General features: G+C 46.4%; 2 long non-coding RNA genes across 2 annotated transcripts in view; one reads left to right on the forward strand and one right to left on the reverse strand.

Moving 5' to 3' along the window:
• The window catches only part of LOC123099854 (uncharacterized), a 4,442-nt gene extending 1,872 nt beyond the window's left edge, over positions 1-2,570 (reverse strand). The window contains exon 1 of the long non-coding RNA XR_006448258.1: positions 2,277-2,570. This is a non-coding gene — a long non-coding RNA (uncharacterized lncRNA). The remainder of the gene's footprint in view (positions 1-2,276) is intronic.
• Positions 2,571-6,856: 4,286 nt separating this feature from the next.
• LOC123097312 (uncharacterized) lies at positions 6,857-8,827 on the forward strand. Its single transcript, XR_006446998.1, has 3 exons — positions 6,857-7,531; positions 8,188-8,424; positions 8,522-8,827. It is a non-coding gene; the product is annotated as an uncharacterized lncRNA (long non-coding RNA).
• The last annotated feature ends 1,770 nt before the right edge of the window (positions 8,828-10,597 follow it).

The raw sequence follows: 10,597 nt of genomic DNA on the forward strand, positions 1-10,597 counted from the left end.
GACCCCGACGCTTGCCCGGAGCTTTACACCACAATGATTGAGCTCCGAACACCACCAACCGTCTAGGGTGCCCAAGCACCCAAGAGGAACAAGCTCAAGGGCACCAAGCACCCAAGAGTAATAAGCTTCTCAACTTGTAACTTCCACGTATCACCGTGGAGAACTCAAACCGATGCACCAAATGCAATGGCAAGGGCACACGGAGTGCCCAAGTCCTTCTCTCTCAAATCCCACCGAAGCAACTAATGCTAGGGAAGAAAATGAGAGGAAGAACAAGAAGGAGAACACCAAGAACTCCAAGATCTAGATCCAAGGGGTTCCCCTCACATAGAGGAGAAAGTGATTGGTGGAAATGTGGATCTAGATCTCCTCTCTCTTTTCCCTCAAAAACTAGCAAGGATCCATGGAGGGATTGAGAGTTAGCAAGCTCGAAGAAGGTCAACAATGGGGGAAGAACACGAGATCAAAGGATAAGGTTCATTGGGGAAGAAGACCCCCTTTTATAGAAGGGGAAAAATCCAACCGTTATGTGCTCAGCCCGCACACGAGCGGTACTACCGCTCCACGAGCGGTACTACCGCTCTGGCGGAAGAAGCAGGGGAAAGGAGCAACCAAACATGAACCTTGGGGCGGTAGTACCGCTTATAAGCGGTACTACCGCGCACCCCAGCGGTACTACCGCTGGAGGAGCAGAACACGGGACCAAAAAAACAGTAGCGGTACTACCGCCCGACCGGAGCGGTACTACCGCTTATAGGCGGTACTACCGTCCATCAGGGCGGTACTACCGCTTATAGGTGGAACTGCCGCGCCTTACTGCCGTGCAACTACTGCAAAACTCGACACGAAAAATGCAAGACCCAAAATCGAGACGGTACCAGCGCGGAACCGTAGCCGTACTACCGCTTATGGCCATAGGCGGTACTACCGCTTTGGACAGCGGTACTACCGCTTGGGGTGATAAGCGGTACTGCCGCTCTGGCCGCGGTACTACCGCTAGGAAACCAAGACTGCCATAACTTCTGCATATGAGCTCCAAATTGAGCAAACTCAAGCTTGTTGGATCGAGAAAGACGAGTAGCATCAAAACAGCGACTGGTTATAGTAAGAAGAGGCAGGGGAGGTATGCCAAAAAATAGAGGAGTGAAACCTCCAACCGAGAAGAACCGGCATAACCTCCAACATCGAAAACATCATAGAAGATGCGAGTGAACCCCGTTTTCGATGAACTCGAGCTTGTCATCAAGATGACCATAAGCTCCAAAACTCACAAAGAGAAGAACCAAACCAGAACCAACAAAGATGATGCAAGGATGCAATGGTTTGAGCTCTCTATGAACGATACGATCAAGCTACTCATCGAGAGCCCCCCTTGATAGTACGGCAATCGATCCTATAACCCGGTCTCCCAACTACCATCATGAGACCGGTAAAATAGAAAACCTATCAAGAGCAAACCTTTGCCTTGCACATGGTCCACTTGAGCTAGATGATGACGATCTTGACTCCCTCAAGTTGGACCACCTTTCTTGGTTGTCTTGGCTCGATGAAGACTAGTTGATTGCTCCCCCGTACTCCACTATGGGTGAGCCACTCTTCCGCACATCTTCACCAGTCCATTGTCACCACAATGGACGGCAAGCTTCAAGCATTTGATCTCGTCATGATGCTTCACTTGAACTTGCGCACCGCAACATCTTCACAAGTCCATTGTCGCCACAATGGACGGCAAGCTTCAAGCATTTGATCTCTTCATGATGCTTCACTTGAACTTGCACACCGCAACCTAACCCCACAAAGAACTCTCACGAAGATCATGGGTTAGTACACAAAGCGTAATCGACAATGCTTACCACACCATGGGATCGCTTGATCCCTCTCGGTACATCTTGTGCGCTTTGTGTGTTGATCAACTTGATTCACTCTTGACTTAGTCTTGATCAACCTTGACTCTTTCCAACTCTCTTCATTTGGATGATGTCTTGAAGGTAAACATGAATGATCACACAATCTTCTTCGTCAAGACATGCTTGCAATAAGTTCTACTCTCACATGACCAATCTTTGGATAATTCCTTAATAACACCTTGGTCACCACATAAACTCCTTGAAACCAACACATGAACTTCAAGAAATGCCTATGGACAAATCCTTCAAATATAACTCAAGGCAACCATTAGTCCATAGAGATTGACATCAATTACCAAAACCAAACATGGGGGCACCGCATGTTCTTTCACACTTCTTGTTCCAGTTTAGCTCTTGAGAAGCACATACCACTGAATCCCTCTTCAATAATAACTCCTCCAACTTCCTTTCTTTTATGAAGATAATGTATCATCTTTCAAAAAGATACTGCATCATGTGAACTCTTGGATCCACTCACAACCAGAAGGGGCCGCAATTTAGAGCAGAATAATACTCAGTTAAATCAGATTTTCTAACAAAGCCCTTTAACAGAACAAAATATGGACAGTCTTGAAAAGGAATATTCATGGTGATATCTCAGTGAGGCGATGCACCTGGCGACTAACCGAATTGACGGGGAGGAGCATACGGCAGGGTCAGGGAGAGAGAGAGATTACCTGGACCTAGACGATCGCGCGGGAGAGGGTGGAGAGGCTCATGTTGGCGATGGCGAGGGAACCAGGAGGATGGAGGGACCCAGCGTCGCCGGTGAGCATGCCGACCTCGAGCGCCTCCTCGAGCACTTCGGGGCCGGATTGGAAGGAACAGGGTAGAGTAGGGCGTGCAAGTCCTGAGCCTCCGCGTCCGCATCCAACGGCGCCTAGCACTGGCGCGAGCATGCCGAGCTCGAGGACCTCCTCGGCCACTTCTGTGATCTGATTCGAAGGGGAGGGGCGGCCTGCTAGGGAGCGGCGACGCTAGTGACGAAGGGGAGGGCAGCCTGACCAGGGAGCGCCGGCGGTGGTGACGAAGGGAAGGGGGCGGCCTGACCAGGGAGCGCTGGTTGTGGTGGAGAGAATGGGGAACGGAGGAGATTGTGAGGCAGTGGTGGGGAACTATCCAGAGAAGAATGTGAGGCGGCAGTGGAGAGGATGACTGACATTTTTTTTTTGAGAAATCTGACGTTTTTTTCTTAATACTACTACGTAGACTACTGTACTAGGCAGTGACGGGGGAGAGATTGTGATTGATCACGGCGTTGTCCGATCCAAAAAATAAATGGTCTTCTTTTTATCGGCCGTGTCTCATTCACCTCACATTGTTCTAATAAAATCCATTATTTTTATAGTCATAATCATTTGATGCTTTAAAAGGTTTCCTGTATAAATAATATCTATAAAAGTTGAAAAAAATACTGGTAAAAAACACATTTGATATATCTAAATTTTAGTTGAGGAAATGAGTATGAGTAAATAAATTCAAACACGAGCCAAAAGCTTTGATGTTTTCTTGATTATTAAGAAGATTGTCAGGCCCCGCGCTACTACTAACTAATTGGGAATTAAAATAAATAAATTTCATCCATGGTTGCTGCTGCTGGGCGTCATTACTATTTTTTCAGATATTATATATGATTATATTATGCAGTAGAAAACATCATTTATATTTCATCATATATATTTCATCGTAGATACAAAGTGATGGGTTCCGACATATGCACTGATATAACGATGACAGACCGCACTGAAACACCACGAGAAGAGGTGCATATAGCTAACCTTCCTCTGTATGTATATTATACATGAAAACACGAAAGGTCTATTTTTATATTTTTATTTTTTCAGAATATAGGAGACATGGATATGGACTTTGGAGATGCACGGAAAGAATCCATTGAGGGTTCATATGCGATGTTGCTGCAATGGGACAAAAATTCACAACATAAAAATGTCGAAGAGGTTATATCTCATAACAAACAAAAAAGGATGCTAATTTACATGTTATCTCACAAGGTATTTTTTAATATTACTATCAATCTTATTTTTGTGATATTGCCTCTTGTATTCAACTATTTTTGCTCAGTTTGATTGCTAAATTGGCTCATTTATTTATGAATTCGACAGACTATGTTTGTACCCCTAGGGATATTACAGTCATCGAATCAATCAAGTCTGCCCCCAAGAATACCCAGTTCGTGGACATTGGAGATGCCTTGTTATCAACCGACGATTTGGAATGCCTTATGAAAGATGATATGTTCTTACATAACGGTGTAAGACCAATTGCACAAACTTTGTAATTAATAATATGAACAATATTTAATATTATAAAATGTACACATAATCTAAATGTTGATTACAGGTGATAAATGCTTACATATATTGCATGCTTGCTGACGACCATCTACAAGACAGAGCGGGTGAAAAGGTACACGTTGTTAGCACGTTTGTATCTGGCCAGATAAAAGAAGACGGGGAAAGAGACATAGACCCATCAAAATATCACCGCATCGTGCATCATGTTAATACTTATCTACAGCAAGACATGGTTAGTTTTTGTCTCGTTATCCATGCATATAATTATGTATTGTTTTTATTAATTCATATGTATAATAATTTATTAATATTTATATCTAATTGCGACCGTGACTTGTATGATATTTACACCAGTTATTCATTCCGATTAACATGCCGAGCTACCATTGGTATCTAGCAGTCGCCAATGCCAAAAAACGTGAGATTCAAGTATTGGACTCACTTGGTTCTCGGGTCAAACGCAATGACCTTGCTACTACGGTAACTATCTATTATTTTTATTCATCTTAACATATGTTTTTGTTTGCCTTGATCCCTACTATTTCTTATATATAAAATAGTTACTAGGACTCGAGAAGTGTCTGAAACTTGTAGAGCATAGACCGGATTTTATCAGAGGTCATAAGTGGCCCGATCTGAATGTTACAAAATGGACGGTTGTAGAGCAGTTTCATGAGGCAATACAAACCGATGGGTAAGCACTTGTTACAATGGTTTGTTTATTTGATTCATCTGTGTAGTATTCTAAAGCATTATTGTATAATATTATAGCGTATCATGTGGATTGTTTATGCTAAATTATATGGAATACTGGACATCACGTGCACTGTCAGACCAATTCACCCAGGTATTTCGTTTTTATACATTATCTCGTTATTTTATCTCAAAATAATATATAAATTTTTTTATATATATCTTGTAGGAGGATATGAAACATTTTCGACAAAAATTAGCTGTCATTTTGCTCGATTCAGAGCTGAATAAGCTAAAAGGAGGTCCCATATACCATCAACCTGACGATCAAGAAAATTTAGCTAATTCTGATCTCGAGATACTGGACAATCCATCTGACGTAGTCAAAGACAAACGTCCTGCACCAATCACTATCATACCCACGGACCAACGTGAATTACTTGCCGGCCTCTGCAACTACATCATGTCGATCGATGATGCCGGTTGTTTGGAGTAAGTATCAGGTATCAATAATTTAATGTGAGGTTGTATATTATTGTTCTTCTTACCATCCAATTTATAGGAAGGTATGGGTCCGGAGCTCGACACCCGATCCAATGGGCTTAAGTCTTAAGAAACTTCAGTGCATACTTAACATAGAGCAGCCCATGGACAATGATTGCTTCAACACAGCCGTGCGTATGCTGGCATGTGACGAGGGAGTATTGTTCACAGACCCTCCTGTGCACTACATGGATCTACGGTTTTGTGTAAGTTATCGTAACTCTTCATTCTATGTGTCATTAGCATCAACATGTTGAAGCAATATTTCTTTTTTACTTAGTCCATGATGCTAGAGTCAACACGAGGTCAGAAGTTTTGCGAGAAGAAAACTATCCAGACGTTGGCAACATTATTTGATAGCTGGCCTGGGATGGACAATGACATCTCATCGTGCAACAAGGTAAGTAAAGTATTTTGTCCATTGTTATCATGGTTTATTGTTGTTTCTAATAGCTCCACTTGTAGATTTTATCTTCCCTATGCATCCATCGGCCGATACATCTTGTACGTCATCGAGAAAGAGGCCGTCGTCTATATATTCTGGATCCTATTCAAACATCACAATCGTTAGAGGAAAAAAAATTAGGCATGCACTGAAATTAAAAAGTTTTGCAAGGGATTTCAAAGAAGCACTCGAAATAAAGCTGCCTGGTTGGAATTATGATATACTAAATGGCAACGTTTATTTCCGTTCGGTGTTCCAACGAGTATAGACGGGTAATGGATTCATAACAAAAACATTACTTTTGTTATCACTATATTCTATATATTATTAATCTAAAGTTTTGCAGGAATGTGTCTAGCTATTTTGTTTTTCATTTCATGCTCTGGTGGAACGGTAAAGAATTGGTCAAGTCGATTTGCACGGTGAGTATTGTCAGTTACATGTTTTAAGACCTTCGGCGTGAAATTTTCATAATAACTACATGTATTGTTTGTGCGGGATGGATATGAATTGAGGAAGCAGTTTTTATTACACTTGCTAAAACATCGTGGGAATGAAGCTAAAGGAAACTTTCCTGATATTGTGAAAGAATTACTTAAGCGCATCATCTAGATATTAATAGTTTTGTAATAGATGTTTAGTTGGAACATCGCTCGGTTTGTTACATGGACATGTCGTTAATTTTTCTTCATGTTATCAATTTGCATTGTAAAAATGAACTTCAGTTATTAAATAATTGTATTTGTGTTTTATTGTTTGTACGTGTGGAATTTAACATGTAACTCTTGTAAACTATTTCAAGAGCCCGTGGCAATAGTAATAGTAGAGATTCGGATCACGACCCCTATATTGGGCCCGATGGACTTGTTCCCGAACTCCCGAACCTAGCAGTGACAGAAAAAAGCCCACCCTCCCTCGATCCCCCATCATCCCCGATCCCCCACTTCCCGCACCTCCCATCCAAAAAAACCACCCCACCCCACCCGCTGCCCCGATCCCCACCTTGACCTCGCTCGATCCCCTCCCTCGAGTGCCGCCACCCTCGCTGGATCTCGCCGCCATGCACGCCTCCTCCCGCCGGCCAACCTACCCAAGGCGCCGCCGCCCCCCGACCTACCAGCGCGGGGTCGCTGGGCGCCGCCCACGCCACCGGGAACCTGCTGCCGCACTTCCGCCATGGCCGCACGCTCCTCCGCGGCCCAATCGTCGCCTCCGCCAGGGATCCTCGAGCACCATCATCCTGGCATGCAGATCATGGCCGCCTCCCCACGCAGTCCCCTTCTTGCTGCCGACGTGAATCCTGTCAACCCCTTCCTCTTCTCCTTCTCTTCCTCCAGTGATCTTTGCTGGATTCTGCCGCCGTCAACACCAGGCATCGGAACCCCGTCCCTGCACTCCATCGCCGCGCCCTGTCTTCTTCTCGCTGCGGCTGCTCCACATCGCGTCCGCCCGCCGTCGCGACGCCCCCAACTCGTCTGCTTTCCCCAACCCCTGCTGGTTGACCTTCTCACAAAGGCCACCTCGACCTTCTCGAGGAAGGTTACTTCCGAGGATCCGGCTCGCAAGGTGCACACCATCTCGTCCTAGCTGCTTGTGTGTGAAGATCCGCCGGCCTGAAGATGCAAGAGGTAGCCTTTCTAGCTAATGCTACTGCTATTCTGCCAATGCTATTTTCTTCCTCCTAATGAAGTCGACGCCTTGATTTTGATGGATAAGCAAGAACAAAGGGAGACACAGAGCATGAGTAGAACATGGACTGCTCTCACGCGCCGCCACGGACTACTCCGCTGGCATCCCTACTGACTGAACTCATCTTAAGAGTTTTGTTCACATAGATAATAGACTGGTTCATACAAGTTACCAGTATTATTACAATTATAAAACAACAAGTTGCAGGTGTCATCAGTTTGATAGTTTAATAGGCTTTTGTTCTGGACAAGAATCACCCATCCCCGCGCATATCCGAATCTCTCGATCCACAACTAGCTAGTCGTTATATCTTATAGCAAGATGCCAATTTTTCTATTGTTTACCAAAAGGAAAAATAACTATGTTTAAGTGTTCCCCTGATGACCAGGGGATTGGGAGACAGACATATAAACTTGTCTTCAGAAACAGATCACAAGCAAACAAACTGAATTCTGTTTTTCTCACAGGTTAATTGGTAGTAGCCCTGTTTTCAATCCCAGAGCACCTGCCTGCCTGGGTTTGGGGGACTGAGGTCCTGCTTCTCACAGGTTTTGTTTTGTTTATCTGTCGCTTCATTTTCTCGCTATTTTTTCAGACCTATCTGCCCAGCAAAATGCTGCACTTTTGGTGCAATACGGTCAAGATGAACTCAACAATCTCTGAGGCGATGGCACAACCGGAAAGTATGAGGAGTGGGACCGTGTGTATCGCTATGACTACTACAACGACCTCGGTGAGCCAGACAAGGGCCATCCGCGCCCGGTTCTCGGCGGCACCCATGAACTCCCCTATCCCCGTCGTTGCAGAACTGGCCAACCCCCATCAAAAACAGGTGAGTCCAGTGCAGTGTATATGTTTTCTTTTTCACATGTTGACAACCATGTCACCTTGCAATAGGACTCATATCGGGGATTTGATCTTTTCGCCAGACCCTAGATCGGAGAGCAGAATTCCTCAGTACAAGATACAGGAGGCCCTCAACATCACTGTTCCGCGTGATGGTATTTATGCATGTTCCTAGTTGCTACGGCAATGCTGGATTTAATCATCCTAGGAGAGAAGAAGCAAAAAGACAATCAAAGTGTGAGAGAGAACACGTACAATGATGAGAGGACAAAAAATGTGTGGTGGTGAATAGCTCCACTGCATTGCCATTTGGCCCCATTTTGCCCATTTAGCCAGTGTCCTTTTCAAAGTGTTCATCTTTAAAGATAATGGATCCAATTTCTTTAGTATATACTTACAATTGCAACTCTGGACGTCTGTGTAATGTTTGTAAACTTGTAAAGAAAACGGAAGTTCAGGGCGAAACCAGCAAGTCCATGGAACAAAAATCCAAACTTTTGAAACAAAGAGTGAGTAAATTTTGGAAAAAGTAGAACACTTACAAAACTTAAAAAAAGAAAATTCTTTTATGTGAGAGAGAAGTCTGAACCTTCGATGTCGGGGGAAATGACACCTATGGGATCACGAGGAATCCCTTTTGCAACGGTTGGCAGGCGCGGGGCTGTGAAAAGAGCGGGATTGAGAGATCAACGCAGGGGGGGGGGGGATTATCCAGCTTCGGGCCGCAAGTGACGCGTAATACCCTACTCCTGCTGGCTTTTGTTTATCTGGTGCTCTTGGAGTAGCTACAAGGCGTGCAGGGTTCAAAGAGTCTGAATCCTCTCCCAGTACGCCGCGGGCCTCCTTTTATAGACAAAGGGGCTACCACAGTGGCACACAGGAGGTGAAAAGTTATACAGTGGTCGAGCCTATCCTCTGTCACCATAGGACAAATGCATTTAATGCGCTGTCGACGTGCCCTTCTTGCTTTATCGGGGACGGCAAGGAAGCTCGTCCTAGCTGTCGCCGTCTCGCCTGGTTTCGACGCGCGTCCGAACTGACGAGGCGAGTAGTGCCATGCTGGCTAGCTGGCTGGTGAGTTGGTGCGGTGGCAGAGCCTTCACAAAGATCTGCATGCCACCACACATGTGCTTGGTGAGTCGGCCTAAAGGCCGCACGTCGCCACGCAGGTGTTCACCTAGTTGGTGGGCTGGCAGTTGCATGGGAACGGCGGCAGAGCTTTGGCAGATGTGGGCCTGGCTGCGGCCCTACGGATGTCTTCGGCAAGAGTCTTGCCGGGGCCCTGGCAAGGGTCTTGCCGTGGCGTCGTGGCGTCCCCGGCAAGGGGCTTGCCGGGGTCTCGTGGGTATCCTTGCAAGGATCTTGCCGAGGATTTTCGTCTTCTGGTTATTTATCTAGTCTTGTATGCTCTTGGTCTTCACAAAGATCTGCATGCCACCACGAAGGTGCCTCCCGAGCCTTGATTCCATTGTGGTTGAAGGCATTGGAACTCTCAGGCTCAAGGGTGGCAGCCCTGCTGGCGTTGGGCGAGTTGCCCCGGCAAGGCTCTTGCCGGGGCTGTGGAGGCCGCCCCGGCAAGGGCCTTGCCGGGGGTGTCCACCTCGCCCTTCTGCTCTTTGTGTTTCCGGCTCGGCGTTGGTCTGGTCGTCTTGTACCTTTGCTTCCTCTGCCCCGCCAAGCGTGGCTAGGGGCGTGGGGCTGCGACTGCCCGCGCACAAGTAAAGGGGTGCAAAAAAGGACCCCTACTTTTGTACACCGACAGGAGCCCCAGGGCCTGGGCCACATATAAGCGCAGGGCGTTATTGGGCCAGGCCCAGAACGACGCGCGGGCGCGCGAGCGGCGGAGTTTTTACCGCAGTAACTCCCTCGCCCGCTTGCGCTTCCCCATGACCCGCGTTGAATGCGCGACGTGGGGGTCATGCGTGGGGCGGTTGCTGCCCTCATGCATCACATCATAGTAAAGAGGCGGCTCACGCCTTCCCCATAAAAAAGAGGAAAACCCAGGGGCGCGGCTCATTTACTAAGTGGACTCGAGTCGTGGCCTTGAAGGCTCCCGCACCCCACGATCACGGGGTGGAAAACGGTCGCCTTACTCGTGTCCTCGATTTCAGCTTGCTCGCCATGTGTCCCCCATGCCTCGAAGATGGTAGGCGGTGGAT

Source organism: Triticum aestivum, chromosome 4D (genome assembly GCF_018294505.1).
Source record: "Triticum aestivum cultivar Chinese Spring chromosome 4D, IWGSC CS RefSeq v2.1, whole genome shotgun sequence".
NCBI lineage: Eukaryota > Viridiplantae > Streptophyta > Magnoliopsida > Poales > Poaceae > Triticum > Triticum aestivum.